We start from the raw sequence: 24,979 nt of genomic DNA, 5'->3' as shown, positions 1-24,979 counted from the left end.
TGAATTAAACATGACTTGGCTTGATTTAAGGCCTCATAAATCATGTTGGAATGTCTATCTGACCAATCAGTAGCAATAAGTTGTTTAAAGTCAAAGAACTAAGGCTGCAACAATAAAGTTACAGCTTCTATCTTGTATATAATAAACTTTTCCAAAGATTTATCATAATGTTCTCCATTTCCCTCTTTGATTCAAAACAAAGTGACACAGAGAAATGTGTCTGCAGTATTAAAACAGGGAAGCAACATCAGCACACACTGTACTGGCTGTGTATGAAAGCCAGCTTATAGCAGTTGTGTGGTACCATTACCTTGTGAGATGTGTGTTAGTGTAAACCAAGCAGGGCAATACTGGTCAAGATGTCAGATAGTGTCGCTTCACTTGATGACTTGTCAGAGGCTTGAGCTTTACCTAAACTCTAATACGCGCCTGTCGCATGCAGATCTTCAAACAGTTCAGTATGGCTGCTTCTTCCTTTACTATTCTTCCTTTGCATTATTCAAAACTGATGCAATAACAAAATAAAAATGAAAACATCTGTACCTTGCTGTGTAGACCAAATAGTTACCAAACAGTTGCTAACTTTGGTCCCAAATAAGGCTTCAGTCTCTATAGAGCTATATCTATAAACATTTCATTAGGTGCAAAAGCAAATTGAGGCAAATGTACAAGACTGTGTAACGATCGTATAGAGTTCAGTGGTAGCAGTAACTCACTAGTTGTTCGCGGGTGCAGTAAACATTTCCATGGTACCAGCGAGCTCCACCAATCAGAGACATCGCTGTTACACAATAATTCTCCATGACATCGCGACTTTCACATTGTCATCATGGTAAGTCTACCTCTGACGGTTACGACATTATGGCTAATAATACAAATCATGGATTCAGAATATGAAAGGGATTTTCACTTCCAGAACATTACTGTTGAGCTCTATAGCTGCTTTACCATAAAAGCCTTTATTATTATTAAAACATAAATAAAAAAGTTAATAAAAAACTTTGTGCATTGTAAATGAAAAATAGGCTACACAATCTATTAATTAACTGCTACTTCACTTTTTGGTGCTAGCTTTGCACTATTACACTTATACACTTTTTTTCTGCTCATGGCTCTCTGCTGGACGGCACTCACAGCGGAGAGCTACTTGACACATGCAACTATATTTATGAGGACTGCCATGTTAAATCGGCCATCTTACACATAGGGTATGCCAGGCGGACACACAGCTGACAACCTCGTGGATGTAGTGGAGACGGGCTCATGCCGCGGACCGCTATGGACTTGTGTCGGCTGTGCAAGCTGTTCCAGGAAAGTGCCTGTGTTCGTCCACGACAATGTAGAAACATCTTGGCTGTGTGACCGCTACAAGTCATCAGCCGTCCATGGAATGCAAAAGTATGTCTGAGCCTACGGGACTATTGAATTAACAGTTAACAATTGGTTAACGAGGGTCGGCTATCGGTCAGAAAAAACCCCTCTAAATTAGCATCTCTAGGTGAAGTAGAAAGGCATGTAACACAGCTAGAATGTGCTTTTACATATCAGTGTAATTGAGGAGTAGGACTCTGCTTTTGCCATCGGATGTCCTGGAGTATGACCTGAGAGTAGGCCAGGCAAGGTTAGGCTAACACGTAGTTTTTATTGTCTTGCTGTATACTGTTTTTCATCTCTCCTACTACAGACACAAATAACTTTGTAAAATATTATTCAGCTGGATTTGTAACCGAAAAACATCCCAAACCTCATGCAGAAATCTCCTTTAAAGTGCTCTCTAGAATGCTTCTAATCCAGAGTTGATTCTAGGATAAATATGTACATTGCTGATTGGCTAAGCACAAGTCAGGTGCAAAGTCCAGAGATGAGTCACACCACCTTTGAAGTGTTTAGATGCAATATTACACAAACATGCTGCATAGAAACTTCGCATCACTGTCCACACCTTCTTATCTGTGCTCCCTCATAGGTACTTTATCTTAACCATGCTGTAAGACTTCAATATGTGAGCATTAACACGCTTCAAGGTCCTTGATTTCTCTTCAGGAATTACTGTGTGGCAACCAGGAGGAGAAGCTGGAGATTTGTTCCCTTCAGTCTAAAGTAAATAGGATAGGCAGGGGAAGCAATCACACAACCAACAAGTGCTCTGCTATCAAGAAAACACAGGAGTCTAGATTAAGATTTTGTCATAACCAAAATCATTGCTGTTTCATTTAATCTGCAAGCAGATAAACTCTTTGACCTATTTCCAGCACCTGAGGGTTTTTAGGAACGATGAGTTCAAGTTCAAGTTGAATGACGATGTATTGAGCATGTCACCACTTTTCAAAAGTGGTCCTTGGAAACAATGAAATCTGTCCCGGTTAGTAAATGGGCCATGAGTATTGAAGTGGCACAGAGAAGTGGCAATGTGGCCTGAGTAAAGGCAGCGTGACACCATTCAGACAGAAGATTTACTGAATAGAAAGAGATCAGACCCTATAGCTAATCCAGATTCACGGACCCAGTAGCAGATGGTGTAGTATTCATTACTGACCCTCAGTAAATCTTTTTCAGTAATCTTAGTATTCAGCTTTAAACATCCAACTCTAAGTATGTTAGACAGTTACTTGTTAGGGAGTCAAAGTTACAGGCATGATAATCACATACATTGCTCTCTTGTTTTGTTTGTTAAAACCTGTAAAATCCCACTGAAGGTTCAGAACCGCAAAAGTGAACGCTCTGATGAAGTGCATACACAGGGAGTCACTTATGTGCTGTATCAGTTATAGCATGATGATTTAGGATCATAGATGGAAAGACAGACAGCTTATTTATTTGTGATTATTGTTATTATTTTACTTGATCATTTAGAAAATCCACAGCTTTGATTTTCTTAGTGCAGATATACTGTTGATAGAACAGACTGTTACATTCAATTGTGTACAGTGAAAACAATAACAGTTTGTCTTCAGTGATCACATTCACAGAAACCTAATCATTTTTGAAAACTTTAATAAAAAAAAAAAAAAAAAAACATTCCTATTTGACTATGAAAGGCTTCCATTTTTATTTCAGCGCCAGCCATAACTGTATGATCTGTAACTTTCTTTTTTCCTCTCTGCCACACTTCACAGTCCGAGTCAGGAAGAGAATAGAGGTGGTGGTGGTGGTGGGGGAGTTGAGGGGGGGGTCAACTTCTCATCTTTGTGCAGCCATACAGCCAGACGTTGTGGTCTAATCTATGAGCGTCAGTCTTAACCTCATTATTAATAATAAAAAAAAAAAAAGCTGGCTACTTTCCATAGCCTTTGTTGCAGTGGAATATGTTTTACAGAGATACAGGGGGGAAAACCCCAATTTCCTGCAGGGGTCGAGTATTATGTATGAACTGCTCCTCTGGGACACAGGGGCTCACAGTGGAGGTTGACAACTTTTCCTTAGGCTTATTTTGATGTTTCCACTTAGCTTTAATTCCCTGTAAATAACATAAAATCCATATTATGCATATTGATATTGTTTGGTGTAGGTTAATATGTCCTTAATTGTTTGTGTATATTTGTGTGTGTGTGTGTGTGTGTGTGTGTGTGTGTGTGTGAGATGGGTATCGCCTACATTAGTTTCTGGGGCAGATTTAATATTTGAGTTAAACCACAATGGGTGGAGCCAAAGAACCATAATTATTGTTACAAAAAAACTATTTCTACTGACCAAAAATAAATTTGCTGCCTGTACAGGTTTAAGTTGCCAAATCTAGTTCAGATAATCTACTGTAGGTGAGCTAGTTCTGGCTCTTTAAGACCCTAAACACATTTATTTTTTCCTGGCCATAAAAGTTTGTCAGTTAACTGATGTAACTTGTGCTGTCTAAACAGTGTTACCAGATGTTCTACATAAAGTATGGTGTACAGATCCGAGAGTATTGTGTTTCAGCCCAGACTATCGCGCATTTGAAATCCAATCACAAAGCTGCCTGTTACTGCGTATAAAGTGTACAGATTGTGTATCTGTGAATATGTAGCTGCATTCAATTTATTTTATTAATGGAGTCAAATCATAACAATTTATCTCAGAGCACTTTACAGATAGAGTTTACAGAGACCAAACAGTTCCCCCAAGAGCATGGATTTGGTGCAACAGCGGCGACGAAAAACTTCCTTTTAACAGGCAGAAACCTTGTGCATGGGATTCCAAACTCGAGCCACACTAAATTCGTAACTCTTATTCTACTCTATATCCTTTGCGTTTCACTTCCGGGATTGCTCTGGTGCTGCCGGAAATTCCGCCAGATGAATGGATTTTCCGTTTCTTTCCGCTTTCTTTGTGTTGGAATTTTAAATTCGGTGGATTTATGAGGACTATTGTTAACTGCTCCTCAGATCTCTGCAGGGTTAATGGAGACAGCTAGCTAGACTACCTGTCCAATCTGAGTTTTCTCTCGCACGACTAATGCCATTAAACCAGAGCACGTTTTCCGCCCATCCCCGAATGCTATGTGGAAGTAGCCAGACCCTCCTTCAGCGTGCTTTGGAGGAGGGTCTGGCAAAGCGAGACTACTCTTATTCCAAAATAAACAAAATTTAACACTTATGTCATATTTTTAACTCGTTTTAGAACTCTGAATATGCTATTTGACTGTCAACATAAAAGCTGTGGGCCTTGTCCCCACTGAGGTTTCACTTACCTCAACTAATTAAAGTATCAGTTAAGAATTTTTCTGTATTCTAGGCAGGTCTGGCCTTGGCATATACTTGCACTTTACAACAAAATTGGCTTAAAAACAATATTGCTTCTAGTCATATCTAGATACACATTCTAAAATCTCCTTAACCGTCAACTTTTAACATAATTGTGGCTTATAGACGACTGCAGAGAAAGCAAGCAAGCAAGACAAATTTAGGAAAGTTACCGGTGTGCCACAAACTTGGAGAAACCCTTCAGAGGATAGGGAGGAAACGAGTTGAAGGGAGGAGAAAGGCATGACCTCTCTTGGCCACTCCACCTTGGCCAAAGGATTAACCAAACAGCGGCCACTGACAAACATTCAGGAAATCAGAACCACATGCTTGAAGGGAGGTGTACTGAGGTGCTTATTTGTTTTTGCTAAATTAATGGGAGCTAATTGATAATGTCATTACATCACGGGAGGGGCGCAGGGAAGGGTGGGGGGAATCAAGGAATGCTGCCCATCAATCCTTTGAATACCACAGATGCTGGGCTCAGCCTGCCCAGAAGATTAAGATCTGTTGAGTTAACCAGGAGCAGACCTGAGGATAACCCTCCGCTGCACCCTGTGCGGGATATGACACGGCAATCTCACATCCTTCATAGGCCTCGCTGAAGTGTTTGGAAGACCTAATGTAGTAATCACATCTCACTTAGCACAACACAAACCTCAAAATGGGCTAGTCAAAAACAGTAGTATTGACTGATCAAAGCAAGTATGATTATACCATTATGTATGTTTCTAATAAGTAATCATTTGCCAGTGTTATGATTTTCAAGCGGCAAGGTTACATGATTTACAAATGTTGCTACCTAGAGAAAAAGCACGATGGCAGCTAATAGGGAAGACTAAATAAACATGACTTACATATACTTGCTGAATGGTAAAATTGTATGAATAAATAAATAAATAAAATAGCACTGCAGCAAAAAGGCACCTTGTTGTATTCTTTAGTCACCCATTACACACAAAAAAAGGATACAAGAAGAATGGTGCTTAGTTAACTCTGAGGTCAGAATCAGAGATCAATGATGATCAAAGTTCAACTGAAAGTAACGTACAGCATCTCTCTCAGCCTCATAGAAACACAAGCGTATGGGACCAAATGACCGAAAGAATTTACTACCATAAGAAGAAAACCCAGAATGATGCTACAATTAGTGTCATATCATATAATAATAGCGTGTATAGACAATATTTATTTAATAGAAATATACAGACAGTTGATTCTTCTGTCAACGGGGAATGTTAAACATCAAGAAATTGTTTATGACCAGCTCTGTCTGTTATTTTGTGAGCAGTACTAATAAAAGGATACACAAAGTATGTCATTAATATTATGAAAATTTAAGTGAGATCATTTCAGAGCTCACAATTAAAGAAAAAAAACTCCACATGGTCAATAATTCAGCCCTGGACTGGACAGAATGTCTGTATCTGCTTACAATCAACACCACTTTCTGTAGTTCAGAGCTTCAGAGCAAGTGCAGCTGTGGGAGAGAGGATGGTGGCTCATTTGTTGCACAAGTGATTTAGGAGACAGCAAGGGGGTTTAGAGAAGGAAAACAAGTTCATTACACTTCCATACTTGCATTTCACTCCCCAAAGGCCTGTCAATGAAGACAGTGGAGAAATGAGCGGGCCTCATCCTCTCCTCTAAAAGTTATTAGAAGAAGCCCTAGGGTGAACATGTCATTTACAATTCTTACCCCGAGACCCTTGACCTCGAACTCTCTGGGGTCACCACTTCATTTCAAACAGTTTGTGTCACTCTGGTGCTCACCAAGTGCAAGTTTCATGCTTTCTCCCGAATCGCATAAGCCGGTTTTGTGCATGTATCTGTGTAGGTTGCAGGGGTGGTGTGATGGCAAATGATTACAAATGTCTCCGTTGTAGCATAATTGGATCAAGCTGACTCAGAGCTTATTGAACAAGATCGTGGTTGTTTCAAAGCAGATGGATTAACAATTAAATTTGTTTGGTAATTCCGTGGAATACACCTTGAACAGAAAATAAGACGCATTAACTTGAATAAATTACATTCTTCCCACAGGGAATATCATTAGCGGGGAATTCCTTCTTATAGCCTCCCAAAAGACTTTGTCTTACTTTTCATCTTCTAAATGGGGGGAAATGTCGACAGTATGAGACTCATCTCTTTCATGATGCCTTGCATGCCATAGTTTGTATTTGCATAGTGCTAATCTGTTTTACAGCAAATGCTCTGGAGCCATAACATCTTGTTTTGCAGGAGCGATGCATCAAATATCACAAAAGGTCACTCAAATAGCTTCCACAGCTATAATTAAATCTATATATTTTTATGTCAGTATTTTATTGTAAATTTAAAGGGCCGGTTAGATATCACTTGCTGATGATATCTTTTAATATTATTAGTATACTGTAAATAATAATGTAAACTGCAGTGATCCGTATCTTCTTACACCAGGAAACACACATTTTGGGTGTGTACGGGGACATAAAATCTGGCTGAAAATGTGTATAAATCAAGCATCACTTTAACAAAGGTCATTGTAATGTAAGGCTGAGCAATGTGATAATTAAATTTCTCATCGATGATGTGTGACGGGCACTAGTGATATGCAGTACATCAAGATGTAAGAGTAAGCTGTGGCTGGATGAGTAGCGCTCCTGATTTGCATCTGTGTCTGTTTCACATAAAACTCCAACACATATTCTGAGGAATCTTAAAAAAAAAAAAAAAAAAAAAAAATATACAGATATGCCAGTGAAATCTTGAAAAATGTTGACAGCGCTGTTAAAATCATCAGTTCCTGTCAAAACGTTGATGAAAATCTTTGATCAGAGTTGAGCTCAGATCAGCTAAAGATTCCTTTATGAGCTATACCAAGTTGATAAAATACTTCATCTTGAAAGAGAAGTGTGAGAGAAGAGAAGTGTGTTTAGGAAGGAGTGAGGTCATTAGAAATATGTGCTGTGGCTAAAGCTGCTGTACCTGTGTACGAGCAATACTTTTCACATTAAAATCAACTGGCAAGCCATTAAACTGGTGCAGAGCCTCCCAACATTGACTTGGCCTGTGACTCACCAACTGCACATAGATAAGCCCTCGCTCAGTAGGGCCCAGCCTGCAGTTAGCATATTAGCTTGACAGAGGAAAATAATTTGTCAAAACCTTATTTTAAAGCACTATGAATGTCATCCTGTTTTGCCGCTCTTAATTGAAATGTAGTTGGCCATGCAAGGAAATATATGGGCACACATGGACGGTGTCGGCAGAATGTTTTATGGTGATGGTAACAACACATGGTAAATATTAGCATCCTCCTTACCGTATACTTTACATTCCTCACGTCAGTTTTACTTTGATTTATCCAAGTGAGGTTAGCAGTAGATACAAAAAAAGGTTGTTTTTTATATGTTTTAGCAAATGAGAGATTTTCTGATAACTGGAAGGAGATAAATATGCAAAGCATTTTTACTAATTATTTAGGTGCGAGGTCATATCTGAGATAACTGTACACATTGCAATAATATTGTGATCATGATTTACGGCTAGCCACTTGAGGTTTGTCATCTGCAAATGATTCAGGCTAAGGGACTAAGTCATTTCATGTGGCTAAGATCTTCAGAGAACGTTATTCAGAGAGGACGGTTGGAAGTCTAACAGCTGCAGCAGCAGAAATAATCTACATTGTGTTTGCTCATCTTTAGTGGACCTCTCTGTCATTTCAAAGGCTCAATTAAACCTGGCCACCTTTGAATATCTCAATGTAAAGGTTTAAATAGTTTCTCTCGAAAGCTACTTAGCAGACACTTTGGTTTGAGATATTTTAAACAACAGTCACAAGTTAATATGCAGGTTGTAAGAGAAAAATTAAGCTTTGCAGATGCACATACACCCTTATCATAATCTATGTTCTGTACTAAAACTAAGGGTTGTAATTAGTTTGCCCTCCCCTTTGTGAACCTTGCCACAACCCCAGGCTCCTGAACCCACTTGTACATTTTAGGCCTCGATAATAAACCAACATCTGCAGAACTTACAAGTGCTTTACCAGAGTTAATTGAGTAAATTGAAGCAAGCTGCAGAGCAGTGCTGATCTATGATCCCCTGTTGAGGGCCCAGAAGGGAGACAACAGATTTACTGCAAGGACAGTGGGCGGCCTTTTGTTCGGGCCCTGGTTCATGGGAAGTTTGAGGTCAGTCGGGATTAAAATATCTAAGGGAACAAATGGAGTAATTTGAGTGCAATATGAGGAGCGCTTTGCCAGTTTCACCCAGATCCAGGTGTGATTTATTTGATTTTAAGCCCCGTGTCCCTTTTTCATCTTTTTTTCTTTTTTCATATCCCTTCCCTATTATTTGCGCTTTAAAGATAACATGAAGATTGGCCCTTTTTAACAAGCCCTAAAGTTTGGTTAGTATGACTGAGAGAGGAGGAGTCATGCATATGAAAACAAACAAATATTAGGTTTTTTTTCTCTCGGGGGCACTTCTGCTTGGCCTCATTTAAGTTGTCTTTAAAGATATAATATGTAACATTTCTCTAAACCTATGTTTTATATATATATATATATATATATATATATATATATATATTTTTTTTTTTTTTTTTTAGTTGTGTACTTATATTATTCCAAATGTTTCCAACAATGTTCAAACCCAGAGAAATCTGTAATTTGAATCATCGACACGGAGCGTGTCGTTTGGTCGCCTGTCAATGGCGTCATATAACCTTTGACCCCTCTAGTTGCTCTAACCGGCAAAACACGGTAAACACCAGATGATACGAGTGACCTGCGCTAATGCTTGGTGGCTAAACCGTACCCGAAACGTTATAAGGTTACAACAGCGTTCAACACGCTCATAAAGTTATTTTCCAATTGATTGTTTTGACCACGGTTAACAGCACTGGGCTAACCCAGGATTAAATTCGCCACGTAATGTCAGCTTTATGGGCTACTGCACTCTGGTCTGTCTGCCTCACTCACCGGCGCTACGAGTCTTCAGTCAGGGGACAGAGCCACAACTAGTCCCCAGCTGGCAACTCTACAGCAACCTGAAACCAGCCAGCACAAACCCCGGCGCCGGGTGCTAACGACGCTAAAGGCAGTAACAGAAAGTTTAATGATCCCAAATGAACCAGGAGCTGTGGTAAGAGGAAAGGAGATATGTTAAGTAAGCATGCATATCTGATTCATTTGTAAGGGGGCATAACAATTTTAGTTAGCAGGGTCAAGAGTTTGATCCTCAGCCTGGTTTTCTCCCGAAGGAAAGAGCCAGGTGGCGAAGGTGGTCCTTTCATACGGTGATTGTGTTAAATTGAGCATTAAAGAGAACCACTCAAGGGCCCTAGTAAAATGCGAGCGAGGAGATGTGACTGACATTGATAGCACAGTAAGTAGTGAGTGTGCTGCTATTCAGGGATGTGTACAGAAACCCTGCTACTGCCTGTTTTCTTTCATTTATTGACCTCAAGTGTTTTTTTTATTGATCTGTGGGTTTTAATGAACAACTTTCTGCTTTTACTTTCAGCTTTTTCCAGAGGAGTTTATTGGTCAAAAAGGTTGTTACACATTGTAACACTGAAAAGCTCTTTAAATTTAGGATAATTCAACATTAAGCTTTGAACCTACTTACATTTGAGATACAGTCATTGTAGCTGCTTGTAGTCTATGCCTTTAAGCCTGGTTGGTTAGAATGGCTAACAGAGTTCTCAGAGTGGGATGCAGCCATGTGATTTGGAAGAAGACAAAGGCCAGAGGATTTAAATGTGGATTTGAGTCTTGAACAATGAAGTGATGGAGCATATATTCTTTGATGGCTCAGAAGGCCGTGTAACAAAGAGAGCTGCTACTGATTTCCAAACAGCCTGCATCTTCTTTGAGAAGACCGACTCAGCAACTCCATACAGAGCAGATTGAAATTTAAGTGTTTTCCACGTTCTGTTTTCTGTGATTATTTAACCTACAACACAGTGTGATCTTTTATGTTCTAAAAGAACTTCTTGTTTTTTAGTGGAATAGAATGATGGCCACAACTGCCCACCCAGAGGTCCAAAATCTTCCAGGTCAAGTGAATTTCTCTTAACTCCACAACACTTTTCAGCATGTCATATTGGGGAGGTGCTGATTGGCCAGATTGTTTAAGCCCCTAACACACCCACCAAAGTATGATTATAGATTCTTCCTAATCCCACCCTGTTTCCATGTGTGCTTTGGATGTGCAGCATACTTACAGTGCAGTTGACCACACTTGATTTATAAAATTAGCAGCCTAGATGTGCTATGATTCCAAGCCATACTGTTGACATAAAGAGGAGTATTGTACTCCGCCAAGCACTCAACAAGAGCAGAGACGTGTCAGGATCAACATTTGTGTTCATACTTAACATTTAATCAATGGTCATTGAGCAGGACTTCTTTATTTCCTCACTTTGTTGGACTCAAAGGAGCTCTATCAATGATGCCTGCCTCCATCTCTGAATCTCTATGTTTACTGAGAATAAAACTGTAGAATAAACTCTTACACAGTTCCTAGCAATAAGCAACTATCACAGCTATGTAGCAGAAATTCAAGAGTGCTGGGCATTATTTTAGTGTAGTGTATTGTATGTAGTATATTGCTGCGAACTTGCATCTGTAACCCCAGCTGTCTGTAACAGAAACATCCTCAGTCTGCTGGAGTTATTGCCCACAGTCACAGGGATTGCAATGTACAAATAGCTTTAGCTGGTGGGGCAAATTGCCCTGTGGCATTTCCTAAGCAAATTTCCCTGCGAAGCATCTTCCGAATCTTGGCTGTCTTTAATGTGTGTAATAATGTCTATAAAATGTTCCCAGGTCCAGGCGAGCATTCAAAAGTGTGTGTGTGTGTGTGTGTGTGTGTGTGTGTGTGTGTGTGTGTGTGTGTGTGTGTGCGTGCGCATGCGCGTGTGTGTTAAAGCCATCGCTGTCTCCACTGTGGAGCATTCAATATATATTTGGATATGTGGCTGTTGCTTCTGAGCTGTCCTGCGAATTGCCCAAATCATCTGATCCTTACACTCACTTCAGTGAATCTGATTACAGGATACTGTAAAACATAAACAGATGTTTCATTTGTAGAAAATATTTCTTATATCTCCATATATCCCAGAAAGTCCACAGAGCTCAGATAAGAAATAAAAAGGATTTATCTTATACATAATAATCAAATTACAGTTGTGAGATAATTACTCTAATTGCTTCTCTTCACTCCCCCTTGGACACACACACACACACACACACACACACACACACACACACACACACACACACACACACACACACACACACACACACACACTCACACACACTCACACATTCACACTCAGACAGTCCCATCTGTCTAATTCACAAGCACGAATTAAAACATATGCTATTATCAATGAAGATGATTAAACATTTAGGCCAAATCTGGCTCCATTCCCAACTCAAATTTATAACCAGATCTTTTTCATGTTTTTTGTTGAGGCACAGAAGTCTCATTATCTTGCCCAAAATACAAAGGCTATATTCCCTATGCCAATACATTTCTTCATGATTGTACTCAAAAGATAATGAACCATGTTGTATCAATGGGCTGCCAGCCACACCATCTCTTGAAACCTTTCTCGCCCAGACGTGGCCAACAATTGGCTCCATGCCTCCCTCATTCACATACAGTAGAGTCAGTGAGCAACTGCGTGAGGGTTTCACAATGGTATGGGGAGGGAGTTACAGAGAGAGAGAGAAAGAGAGAGAGAGAGAAAGAGAGCAAGGGAGGAAAGGTGGGAGGGAAAAAAAAAGGGAGGGAGAGAGAAACAGCGGGCCAAACTCGTTTTCCGCTTGATGGGTTAGCAGCAGAGAATGCGCCTTTACTAGGTAAATGATTAAGGGGGATGGGAGGGGGACCTATACTGCTCTGCTATTATGTACTTCAAAGGTCTCCAAAGGCAGGTTAAATGAAAAGCAAATGTGTTGCCCTGCTGCTCAAATACCTCAAATGTTTTAGCAGGTGCAAGCAATGAAGAGGTGGGCAGTGACAGCGGTGTGCTGCACCTTGCTTGGAAATCATGGATTGTCCTGTTTTGGGGAGACAGATAGTGTCCGACCAGTGAAGAGTGAGACAGGTCCAGTGTCTGCCAGTATGAGGGAGGTCGAGCTCTGCTCAACGTTTTCACCACTCTGACCTACATCTGACACCCAGGTGTAAAGGCAATTGGGTGCAAGTGATGTAGCTGAGGGGTTGATTGAAATCTCTAAATACATCTTGACAGATGAGTCACAAATATGTAGTTAAATTTTTTTTTTTCAGTTTTAGTAATTTCCTGAAACATCTGGGCACTGTCATTTTTAACAAGCATAACTCAAACAGGAGTAAATAGTGCATTTATAGGGGACTATTTCCAGCTGCGGATTAATACACTTATTTTCTTGAGTATTTACAGCAACAGGACGGTGTATGTTGGACTGACTCAAAATAAACTACAGTGCTCGTGTTCATCATAATGCAGGAAGATGTCAGCCAATGCAGTGGTGTGGCTTATTGATGGGTTTAATATCAGGCTTTGGCTTCACAGGCAGTACTTGTTCACAGGATCAATTCCTTGTTGGTTTTGGTCTTTTCATGGGATTTAATGACAAAAATAAATATATACTATATCAAAAATATAGAATGTCACCAGCCTTGTCCTCTAAGTTCGATAAGCATAACGCATAATAGTTACGTATAACTGATAATCAACTAACTTAAACTTCGTCACCAATTGACCATATTAACACAATTTGAAGAGACTTTAAGAAATGTATTCAAAGGGTAATTTTTGGGGGGTTCTTTCACGTTCCACACTCCACACCGCTGTCTTTGGACAAGAAGTCACCTTGTGAGATCGATAATGTTGTCAGACACTTTTAATAACAATCTGAGCCTGTCAGCGGCAAAACAATCACTTTTAGTGGACAAAAATTGAGTTACATTGCATCCTGGTTGGCGGCAGCCGGTTACTGCGTTCTCGCTCAATACTGCACCAATTTCAAAGATACTGGTTTGCCTCAGTCTATTAGACACTAATGCATGGGGAAATAGCGGGTTGAAAATAAACAAAATTCCCCTTTAAGGTAAATAGTTATCTATTGATACTAATATACAACATTGTACTCCACATAGCTACTGTTTTTTTTTTTTTTTTTTTTTTTTTTTTATTTTAACCTTTATTTAACCAGGAAGAAACTCATTGAGATTAAAAATCTCTTTTTCAAGAGTGTCCTGGCCAAGGCAGGCAGCAGTACAACCACACATACAGTACATGCAAATACAAAATACACAAAAACACTAAGAACACAAAACAACTGAAACAGCAAATCCCTCAAAGTCAACCACAATCGTAACCAAATCAGGTAAAACATCTACAGCCAGATGTGGCTGCCTCCAAGTCAAACAACATCCTCTTAAAAACGACCAAAGAGACTAGTTCAGTATGTTGTGATCAAATGAACTCATATTATGGACATAATCTGTATGCTGTTTACATAAGTCCTGTTGTACTGCCTTTATTGTCTTAACAGCAGTGTAATCTTGATATTTGTGCGCATGTAAATTAAGCCTGTGTTGTGGATGCTCCAAATGAATCAACTCACTCTCGGCTCACCTGTTCAATATCAGCAAGGTCCATTACATAATCACAGCGCAGTGATTACAGGTCTCCTGCTGGCAGAGCAATTAACCCGGCACGGTCATTATCACCTCATAACATCATCTGCTCTCTACATATCAGCACACACACAACATAGCTGTGTATTACTCAGTGTTAGGTCACACAGCGCGTCTGCTGCACTAATGCAGTGTAATTTGTTCATTATAATAAGTGTGAATGTAATAGGTGTAAGCACTGATAAGCACATTTGTGATGACTATTATCATTATTCTGTTTGGGTGCAGACATTTGGAAGAGATTGCACACAACAGTTTGATGCTGAAGGTTTACATGAAGAAGCAACTAGAAGCTGCTCTGCATTTTGAAAAAAATTAAATCACTACAAGAAAAGAAATGCTTTGATATACTCGCAAAATCTGTTGACCATCACACTAAATGGCATGGTAAAAGGCAAGATAAAACGGGTGATTTTAGAATGAACATTTCTTGATTTGTTTTACATCTCATTTTCTGAGAGATTTAAACTAGTATTTGCTTTTAATAAATAATTTAATAAATAGAATAACCTATCAAGTTGACTTGATATCATTATTTCATAGAATGGTATTGATAGACCGTAAACTATTGAATTATTGAAGAGACATAATCACTGGTCATTTTGTTAATGTTGTACACATTTGCAGTGGTGGATAGAGTCCTGATCGGGCCGAATTTTTCTGTCCGAGGCCCGCCCGCATCCGACAGAGCCGTGAACGAACCCGGCCCGAGCCCGACAGGTATTAAGAAATTTGGGTCCGAGCCCGAGCCTGACACAGTTAAAATCTCATTTTTTTCCCTCATACTAATGACACATGTAGGCTACGTTTGTTTGTGTGGAAAGCCCGCTTTTGTTAAGCAACTGTAGGAAGGCATTCGGAAATGTCAACAGATGAGCGCATCAGCGCACACGGGGCAACAAGCGCACGTTAATAAGCTGTTGCCTTATCGCGCTGATGTGACCGAGCCCGACCCGTAGAGCCCCTGGTGATACTTGGAGCAAAGTTTCATGTTGTGTCAAGCCTTCTTAGTGTTTTAAAAATCTTGATTTTGATGCGATCACAGTAGTGCCCCTAGCACTCCCATCTAGCACTCCCATTCCAAAGGCCATTTGACCGAAAAACGAGAATACGGTAAATCTTAAAAGTCGCGCTTCCGTCCTAATTATGCTTTTAAACGAAAGTTTGACTCGGGTATATTCACAAAAACGCCCTAGGTTGCATTTTGGCGAGAGTTACGCTTTAATGTAGGAAAAATATTTTGGCCTAAATTGGTATACATACAGTATATATGTATGTATATATATATGCAAACTTTTGGAGGTAATTTTTGCCCATCAATCAGGTTTTTAGGGACATACTGAGATTTCTTGGGGCTTTGTTACGGTTTGTGCCCCTAAGTTTTGTACACTGACTTCAGTACATTTTTAAAGGTATTTGTACTTTACCAGAGTATTTCCATTTTATATTTTATACTTCTACTATACTATACTTTACTCTACTTCATTTAACATTTAACGGCTTTAGTTCCTTTTCAGATGTTTTTACATAGGAAACATATCAGTTCATAAGGTATGAAGCATTTTTATAAATGAACAGAAACAGTTCAGACAAGCTCCACCTTGACCAGATAAAACATCCAAGTTGTGCTCACATGTTAATTCATCAACAATAATGATCCATAATAAAACATTATAACACTAGCAGGGAGCATTCTGATAATTCTACTAAAAATTTAAATAAGAAACAACTTGGCTATTGTGAACGATTCCCATAATATAATCATAAACTTGTTGTGTTTATGCATTTGCGATCATTTGAAAACCCTGTCACATTGCCCATTCCGTATGTCTCTTCACTGTACAAGTATTGACCTTTACCAGTCCTCTTCACATCACACATGTACTCATCTCTAACGTGTGTCAAGCAACAGGTACATTTTTATGGTTTCAGTCCAAGCCCCTGGTAGAACACACTTGATCTATTTCTGCTTACAATATGATGAATGCGAAGACTGATGAATCCCAGGGTCTTGCTTTGCGTAGTTTGCACTGTCTCTTAGTCTAGAGCCATTTGTAAATCCACATCCAAGGAGTACAGGTGTTGATTAATCCTCTCGACATTTTCCCGAGACATTCTTTCATTTGTATTGACATTCTTGTGGCTGCCTGGCGAGTGGTGGGGAAATGAAAGCGCTGCCATGGTATTTTGGAAGCCCCTCAGAAGTCAGACTTACACAGGCTAGCTGCTGTGATGGCCTACATTATGGAGTTTATGGCCTGTGGGGGTCTGCTCCCACTAGCCCGACAGGACTCCGGGAAAATGCCTGTCCCTGACTGGCTCACCACATGTCAGACTCCTCAGCTCCAGATCCTGAATTAAACTGGCTATATCCATAAATATAATGAACTATTCAAAAAAATAAAAATAAAAAAGATCTCACCCAGTTAAAGTACAGTAAGGGAGAAATACATTATGAGCCTGAACTACCATCATTTTAATATAACAGTATTTAATATTCTACAACATTACAGTACACTAAAAGTCAACCCTGGCTTGACCCAGCCAGCATAACCACAGCTCGCCCACTCCTTTCACTCTTGGGGTTGGACACAAATAAAGTGGCTGCCCCCGCCGCCTGCCCTGGTCGAAAGGCGTGTTTTTATTGTGGTTATGTTCTCTAGCAGAGCGGTAATGAGTTGCATTGCTCTGTGCTGCAGCTCTGACATGCTATAACTGTATTAAACTGTGGTTGACTCCACACATAGCCAAGAAAAGAATTTCATGGTGGTGGTTCAGCCACAGATAAAGGCTTTCTCTTCATTAAGTAAATAAATAAGCAAGGGAAGAAAATTATATGTCAACACTTTATTGACATAACACTTCCCCCCCCCCATCGTCTCATTTTAAATTCCTCAGCTGTGTTGTCTCTCTAGTGTCAGATAGAGAACTGCTTACAAACTAATGTAAAAGTTCAATCACGTAAGGTCGTAGCAGTTTGTACTTTGACGAACTCTTGGTACATGCCAGTTAGTGATACATGCAGGCACACGCACACATTTTAATGTACAGAACCCACAGATGGAAAACAGAATTAGTGCATTGCTGTTTTTGAACATTTTGGGAGCGATTGATGCTGTTTCTTCTCAGACTGTGTGCAGGTTAGAGAGTATAGATGAGGGCGGAATATTATGCAAAGAGGCATCTCTATCAAAAGCTTGTTTTTTTTAGGGTCAGGTTGAGCACTTACTGATGGAGCAGTGAGAGGAATCTTGGCTTCTGCACTTATCTGGTGTGTGGAGTGTGGGGTACTTTCTTCCATCTTGCCTCAATTTCTTCTCTATCTCTGGCACCAAACTTATCAAAATAATGTGTAGTAAGATCATTTTTGGCTTGCGCCTGACAAACTGATATAAATTTCAATCTGACTCCAACAGAAGTTTTCATTTTGCCAAGAGTGCAAAAAGAGGTGTGTGTGTGTGTGTGTGTGTGTGTTATGTGTGTGTTGGTAGTTGTACTGTACACATCTTGTGAGCAAGTTAAAATGTGACCATATGAAAAGAGGAGTGGGTCTGAAAATGTTGTGTCTTCAAGCAACACCCAGTCTGAACAAACATTTTATGTACGAGTCAATCAGTAAACCACAAATTCTTTCACGTCTCACTTAGCTTTCAAGCCAACGCACTACCTCTGTCTCTCGAGAATCACTTTAATAACTCAGGATCATTATAATTATTATGATTACCACCTGTTGGGAACCTCTCCAGTTCAGCTGGGGAAACTATTGTGAAAATGTTCAGCGACTTGAATCCAAACCCCCGTCTTTGATGTGATGCAGCCGTCTTGTCAGGTGTCCACTGTGCTGCACCAAGTCACAGTCAGAGACAGCGAGGTGGCAACACAACTCTGGCTGAGATGCCACTCAACGTGTGCCATCGGCACCCCGGTCCAGTTTGGCACCGGCTGCAGGAGCAGGAATCTTGCACCATCATTACACCTCAGCCACTCTAATTACAACCTGCTCAAGAGCTGTTATCCTACACCTCACAGTGACAATGACAGCGCCTCCTCTTAGAGGCCTGGCCGGCTTTCTGTACTGAGGCGCAACACAACACCCCTGTAAATAAATGACAGTCCTGCTGGAAAGAACATGCACCAATTACTAACTAAAACCTGTAAGCTGTTGGAGGCAGACATTTGCTTGGATTCCATTTTTTATTTTTATTTTTTTAAATAAATGCTGCTTTCTCTTTATGATGATGATGATGATGATGAGGATGATGATGGCTGGTTTAATGTATTCAACTAAACGATGATGAAACCAAGCAGATTTCTTTCTGGCCCTTCGCTCGGGTTGCATGGAGGAGAAATCCATTTACACAACAGGCAGTGAATTCGGCTATGAATGTGTTCCATGGTGTCCTATCACACACACATTATTGTTTGAGATCCTGTGTTATGCTGACAAATCCTCTCGTGGCAGCAATCACCTAAGCGTCTTCCATGAAAGGGATGTACATATTCCTCCACTTATTTCAGAATTTATTGTGTTCATCACTAATCCAAAGATGGGTTCCTCATGTAATACCCGCCATCTAATCATTCTTAGTACTCCAAGGGCTTGTTAGACTAGATCCTGTAGACTGTAATTGTTTTGTCAATTGATCCCATAGAAAAGCGGAGATAGATTAGAGAGCAGGAGACAGTAGAACATTATTTTGGAACATAAAAAAAAAAAAATCTACATCAATGCTATTATTTTAAATATGTTTTTAAATAAAATATCCTGTAACATGAAAAATAGTACATTCAAGGGATAGAATATGCATCTATGTAAACACCTTGCTGGTTCTTTTTGAATACGGCTTACACATTGTTTTGATAAAGTGCCTGACTTTTGAGCTCCGTGACAGTGAGAAGTGGCTGCCTACTGCATGTCCTCGCTGAACCTAAACATATTACATAGCATAATGTTTTTATAAAAGTCCATATTAGGCGGCTGAGATCTTAAAAGGTTTATGACGACCATTTAGCATCATGAGAGCGAAGCTTAACATGGCCATGTCAAGATAACATGCAAGCATCCGTGTTGTTTTCATTGGCTGTCAGCACAGATTTTACAGTGGCTGCGGGGAAAAGGGGCATATGTGCTTAAGATGCTCCTGCAAGGGCTGTCACTGCAGGAGAGGACGGGGAGGCGCAAAAATAGAACAAGAGAGACAGAGAGCTCTCCTGTCCAAAAAGATGATGAGGAAGAATAGAGCACAGTGGATAATTTGACTGGAGTAGGGGGATAATATGGGAGCGGTATTTTATTTGAAATGGCAGATCTTCTCTCTTCTGAGCCCCATTCAGCCGTCTGTGCTGCTCTCAAAAGGAGTGCATGGGCGAGAGCTGCGCTGCAGAAACTAGGTGGAGCTATTGCTTACATCTGTGTCCACTGCTTAGGAATCGGGGCCAAGAGAGGGGAGGGGAGAAGACAATGTTTAGGAAATGAATGCGGTGCAGGGCTGGGTCACAGCCTGGAATAAGACCTCGGGGGTATAAGAAAAGGAGTAGCACTGTGAACTGTGCACCTGTCACACAGGATCTAGAGGGTCTCAGACTTAAAGTACAGCTTTAGGCCTGCTTGTTACTCCGGAGGAGGGCGAAATGTGAGAAAATGTCTGCGCGGTTCATTCTTTATCGAATTGATGCTCCCCTACACCCCTAAAGATGACACCCAACAGAAATTAATCTATAGGGAGATTGTGGTGCAGTAATGCTGAGTCGAAATGTGCAGACAAAATTACTCTTTGGCTCTTTTGGCTATCTCCCCCATCACCCATGCATCATAAAAGCAGGGGTTTAGTGTGAGATGAATAATCTCGCTCCAGCATGCCTCTCTTCTGCTGCTCCCCCTCACGCCATAATCGTCAGAAGGCAAGCCAGCTTAGTCAACCCTGTGCTACGGGCCAGGATAATAATTGCTGTATTAATTGGTGTTGTCCAGGCTAGACAGAATATAAGAGATCCCACTGGGGCTAATAATTAATGTTTTTTTACCCTCTCTTTCTCTCCTCCTGCTCTACCTCCACCACCACAAGCACTCGCATACAAACACACACACACACACACACACACACACACACACACACACACACTCTGCCTCCGTTTGCTATATCATTAAGAAAGCCCTTCAATACCTCCACCATTCTGAGTAGCAGGCAGATGACGTATTAGTATTTTTAGATAAGGCAGTGGACAGCAGCACTATCCTGTGTTGTGTTGATTATGTTTATTTAGCTTCTTTAATCTCACGCTGCTAAAAGATATGGGTATCATGTATTCCTGGCTGTTCCCAGTTGTCTGTGGGGATGAAGGGTCATGTTAAGAACTGATATAGAATCCTGGGCTAAACTAAATGACGCTGGCTTGATGGGCACACAATGGCAGTCCAGTCAAAAAAAAAAAAAACAACAAAAAACAGGAAGCTTATACAGTAATATGCTTCAAGTCCAAGTGTGATACCTTACCCAAATGAAAAAGCAAGTTAAAGAATACAGGTTTGTACAGTAAGTGGTGTGTAGGTGTGTGCACTGTATTTTACGAGGTCTTTGTTCTCCTAAGCAGATGGCTGCTGTACTACTGCCCCTCCTGGTGTGAACCTGCTTAAGTTCCTTGTCGAAGCCCAGTGAGTCAGTCGGCGCGGGTGATTGCCAAAGAGGAGAAAGGCATTTTATGAAAGGCACACAGGAGCTCATGGCAGTTTTACACAGCCCTCCACCTCCAGGAAACAGATAATTACAGGCTGCAGTATGTGCTGTAGTATCATGTCAGAAAGTATAGTGACTGCACAGGACTGCTGAATGCGCTATTACAGCATGTGTTCCATGATTATACTCTATGATCCTTTTAATGACAGATATGGGGATTTTTTTTTTTTTTTGCTCAGCTAGTATTTAGCACATATCTCAGTGTGGTGCTTTTAAACACATCTCACAATTTAAGGGGGACGAACCAGAAATTTGGAACTAGTTTAGAGAAAAAGGCCTATTAGCAATCTCACTGGGTTATTTTCAAATATAAGCCCCACCGCACACTAACAGATCTGTCACACCTTTAATTTAGTGACCTCCCATGGTGTACTTGTTCTTTTTCTTTCTTTCTTTCTTTCTTTGCTTCCGGGGGGGGAAAAAAAAGATGAAATAACCCTTTCTTTTAGTGGACTGATTGAAGGTCATTCAAACTAGAGTACCTGTGCTGTGGAGATTAGGCAGCTTGGTATTAACAGGCTTCATTTCAAGTCATTTAGGGTTATATCTGGCATGTCACAGAGACTGTCGCCTAAACCACCTCTCTGTTGTCCTCAACCAAGTCTATTTACTGTATGCCTTAATTGTAGCCACAGCTTTAATAAGGCCCGAACCGAGTGAAAAAACAACTCCTCCGTAACAATGTGCAGAGGGAATTGGCCGAGGCACAGCTCTGCTCTGCAAACGGGCAGGGAATTAGGACCATGTAGAGGCCCTACTTTGTTAACAGTCCTGACAGGGTTATTTGACCATCTGCTTTAATTACAGGTACTGACACACTCACAAGCTAATGCCTAAGTGTCACCCGTGCGAAGGTGCAAATTAGTTTCCACTTGAGGAACCAGGATGTGCCACAAATCAAACTAACGACATCATCTGCCCTCAGGCATCAAGCACAATCAACTAAAGTGTCTGTGATAATCAGTTTAATCAGTGTTGATCTTTTAATTTTAGGAGTCGGTTTGATTATTATTTTAAAAGAAATTAAATACAAATTGAAAAAGATACCTCTTCTTTTAGCTTTTCATTTTTCCGAACTTTTTTTTGCATCCAGTTGCCCATCTAGTGAGAATTTATGTTGCATGAGAAACACTTGGCGATACGTTACATGTGTACACATGTAGACGGTAGGACAGAATGTTGCCACCATGGTTGGTATTTCAAAGGCAAAGGTTTATGAAGCCTGCAGGGCAAATTAAACAGCTGCATTCCCGACATGCCTTGTTTTGCACCACACTGGCACTTAACTTAATGGGAGCCTTGCATTTGAATGAGTTCCCTTCATTTATAGTGTGTCTCGATCAGTTTCTCCATTTCATTTGAACTTGGTCGGACTGTAAAGTCAGACTGGAACTGCACCCAGTTAGACTTACAATTTTGGCCCCATAATGCACCTCTCTGCTCCAGCGGCTTTCCCTCTTCAACATCTGCAGCAGCAACCTCTGCAGAGGTCACGACACAAGGGAAACCTACAGTATTACTTTTCACTGTTCACCCGTACTCACCTCTGACTCATGGGTGTTACCAGAGTGAACTATCAACTAATCAGCTTTCCACACATATCTGCCCAATGTCGACAGTTTGCCTCTTATTCTCTGTTCTTGTGATGCCGTGTAGAAGAGAGTGAACTCTGTGGCGCTTAAATCAGGCAGTCATTAGTAGAACAGCTTGTCTTTTCTTCCACTGCCTCTGTCTCTCAGATAAACAGGCCTGAGTGCAGACATACGATCCCTTCAACTAACACAGCCCATCCTGACTCACTGATGGGAGGAATAAAAATCAGGCACACGGTCATGTGGACGACACCATAACTGCCCAAAGGATGCAAACTTTAAACTACTTTACAGGATGGAATGCAAAACGTAGGATTTGTTGCATACATCTTTAAGAGATATTTAATGTCTATAAACATGGCAACCATTGAAATAAAACAGTAAATTACACACATGGATTAAAATAAGCATCAAACAACTGTACGTGTTCTGTATTCTCCACAACACTTTGAAAAGCGATTGGTAGTCATCTGACGTAGTCCAACCAAACGAGAAATCAAAAAGGAGGTGGCTCTCGTTCTTGGCAAACGCTTCTTACTGCAATGGTGTGTTTTCATCCACGCTAAACGTCTGTCTTTGTGATCTCTTCCTGCAGGAGCCTGGTGTTCTGTCAGCCGCCCAACCCAGGCAATAACTGTCATTAATTAGTCTGATAAATTACGTCCAAAACAATGACATGTTTAAATGGTCCAATTTAGCTCAAATCCTAAATGAGATATTACATCAAAAGCCAACCGTTTCTCTCTTTTAGCCCATTTAAGGAGGCATACTGGCTTCCTGAAAGCATTTTAAAGGTTACGATTTCCTCAGATGATAAAGCAGTACCTTTTAATGAAATTCTAATTAGTAATTTCATGGACTTTGTAACCAACCATATCTGATTAGTGCACATTTTCACAGCCCACTTTAATTAAGCACACTTACAGTACAGTTTCAAACATTCGCCACTTGAAGATGGAGCTTAGTGCGTCAAAAAACTAACTTTGTAAACACAAATGTTGCCATTTCGTTTTTTATATTAGATTACATTTTAATACATTTCTTTTTTGTGTGCGCGTTTGTGGAAATATCTTTTTTTTTTCACTTCTGTAGCACATGCCCTTGAACATGAAAATGTGGTGATGATAAGGTTCTCATTACCTACCATCATTTGGGTTATTTTAATATGATGACAACACAATTAGTTAGCTACAGTTTCTTTTTCTTCATTTGTGCTTGTTCTTTTTTCTTTCTTTTGTTAAACTTTTTTGTCTGAGCTTCAGCTTAGCTGCTCATGTAGGGATGCAAATGCATTCCCACACTTTAAATTTGTTGTATGCGGGAGGGGCTTTTACAGGTCGATGCTTCAACATGTCTACCTTTTTTAAGCAACATACACTATTGGTGTGCTGCTGAGGCTTGGGGACTGTTGACCAAAGAGCCCCAAGACATAATTTGATTTCACTTTCATTCAAATCATTTTCCACTTTGTGATCTAATCCTGGTTTCACAATATGAACTCTGACCTTGAATATCAACTGGACTGCAGTTGGTATTTAATGTTCATCAGAGCTCGATGTGGGAGTCTTCCCCTCACAGTGGAGTGCTTTTGACACAGCCTTCACCCAGCTGCCCCACAGTGGGCCCCAGTGGGCCCTCTCAGGTCCCTAACCACACAAGTGTTTCCACGGTGGCGAAACTGTTTCAGTCTGACTGACATCCCAGTGTTGGGGAACACAGTTATAAAAGTGCACAAAGCGTGACAGACCACCTTGGTCCTACCTCCTCGCCCCATCTCTCCTCTTAAACATGGAGTCCACCCTGTCAAGTCACATGCCGGAGCTGTAATTTAGACTAATAATTACCAGACATCACCACAATGAAACATCAGTGTCTGAACTTCTTTGGACCAAACTGAATTTTAATACATTTGGAAAAGGTTGGCCGGAGGCAGGAACCCCGCACACTGGGAAAGGCAGCGCACATGTGGAAGCACTTTGGGAAGTGATAAATGATTTGAAATCCACAGCGTCCCCGAAAATGGAAATTAGGGCGAACAGGTGTTAAATGGGAACCACTGGTGCATTTTGAACAGGGGAAAGAAAACGTCCCGGGTCTTTGGGGCCAGATGTGACAGGGCCGGGCCAGAGATGGGGAGAGCGTTGCTGAGTGGTCATGGCCCGAGGTGTGTGATGTGTGTGGAGACCCCATGTGCCTGACCTCCCCTCTAAGAAATAACAGATCGCTTGTGTCAGCTGTTCTGGGGTGAAAG

This window comes from Perca flavescens, chromosome 17, assembly GCF_004354835.1.
Source record: "Perca flavescens isolate YP-PL-M2 chromosome 17, PFLA_1.0, whole genome shotgun sequence".
NCBI lineage: Eukaryota > Metazoa > Chordata > Actinopteri > Perciformes > Percidae > Perca > Perca flavescens.
The sequence above is the reverse complement of the archived record's forward strand: the minus strand, read 5'-3'. Positions refer to the sequence as shown.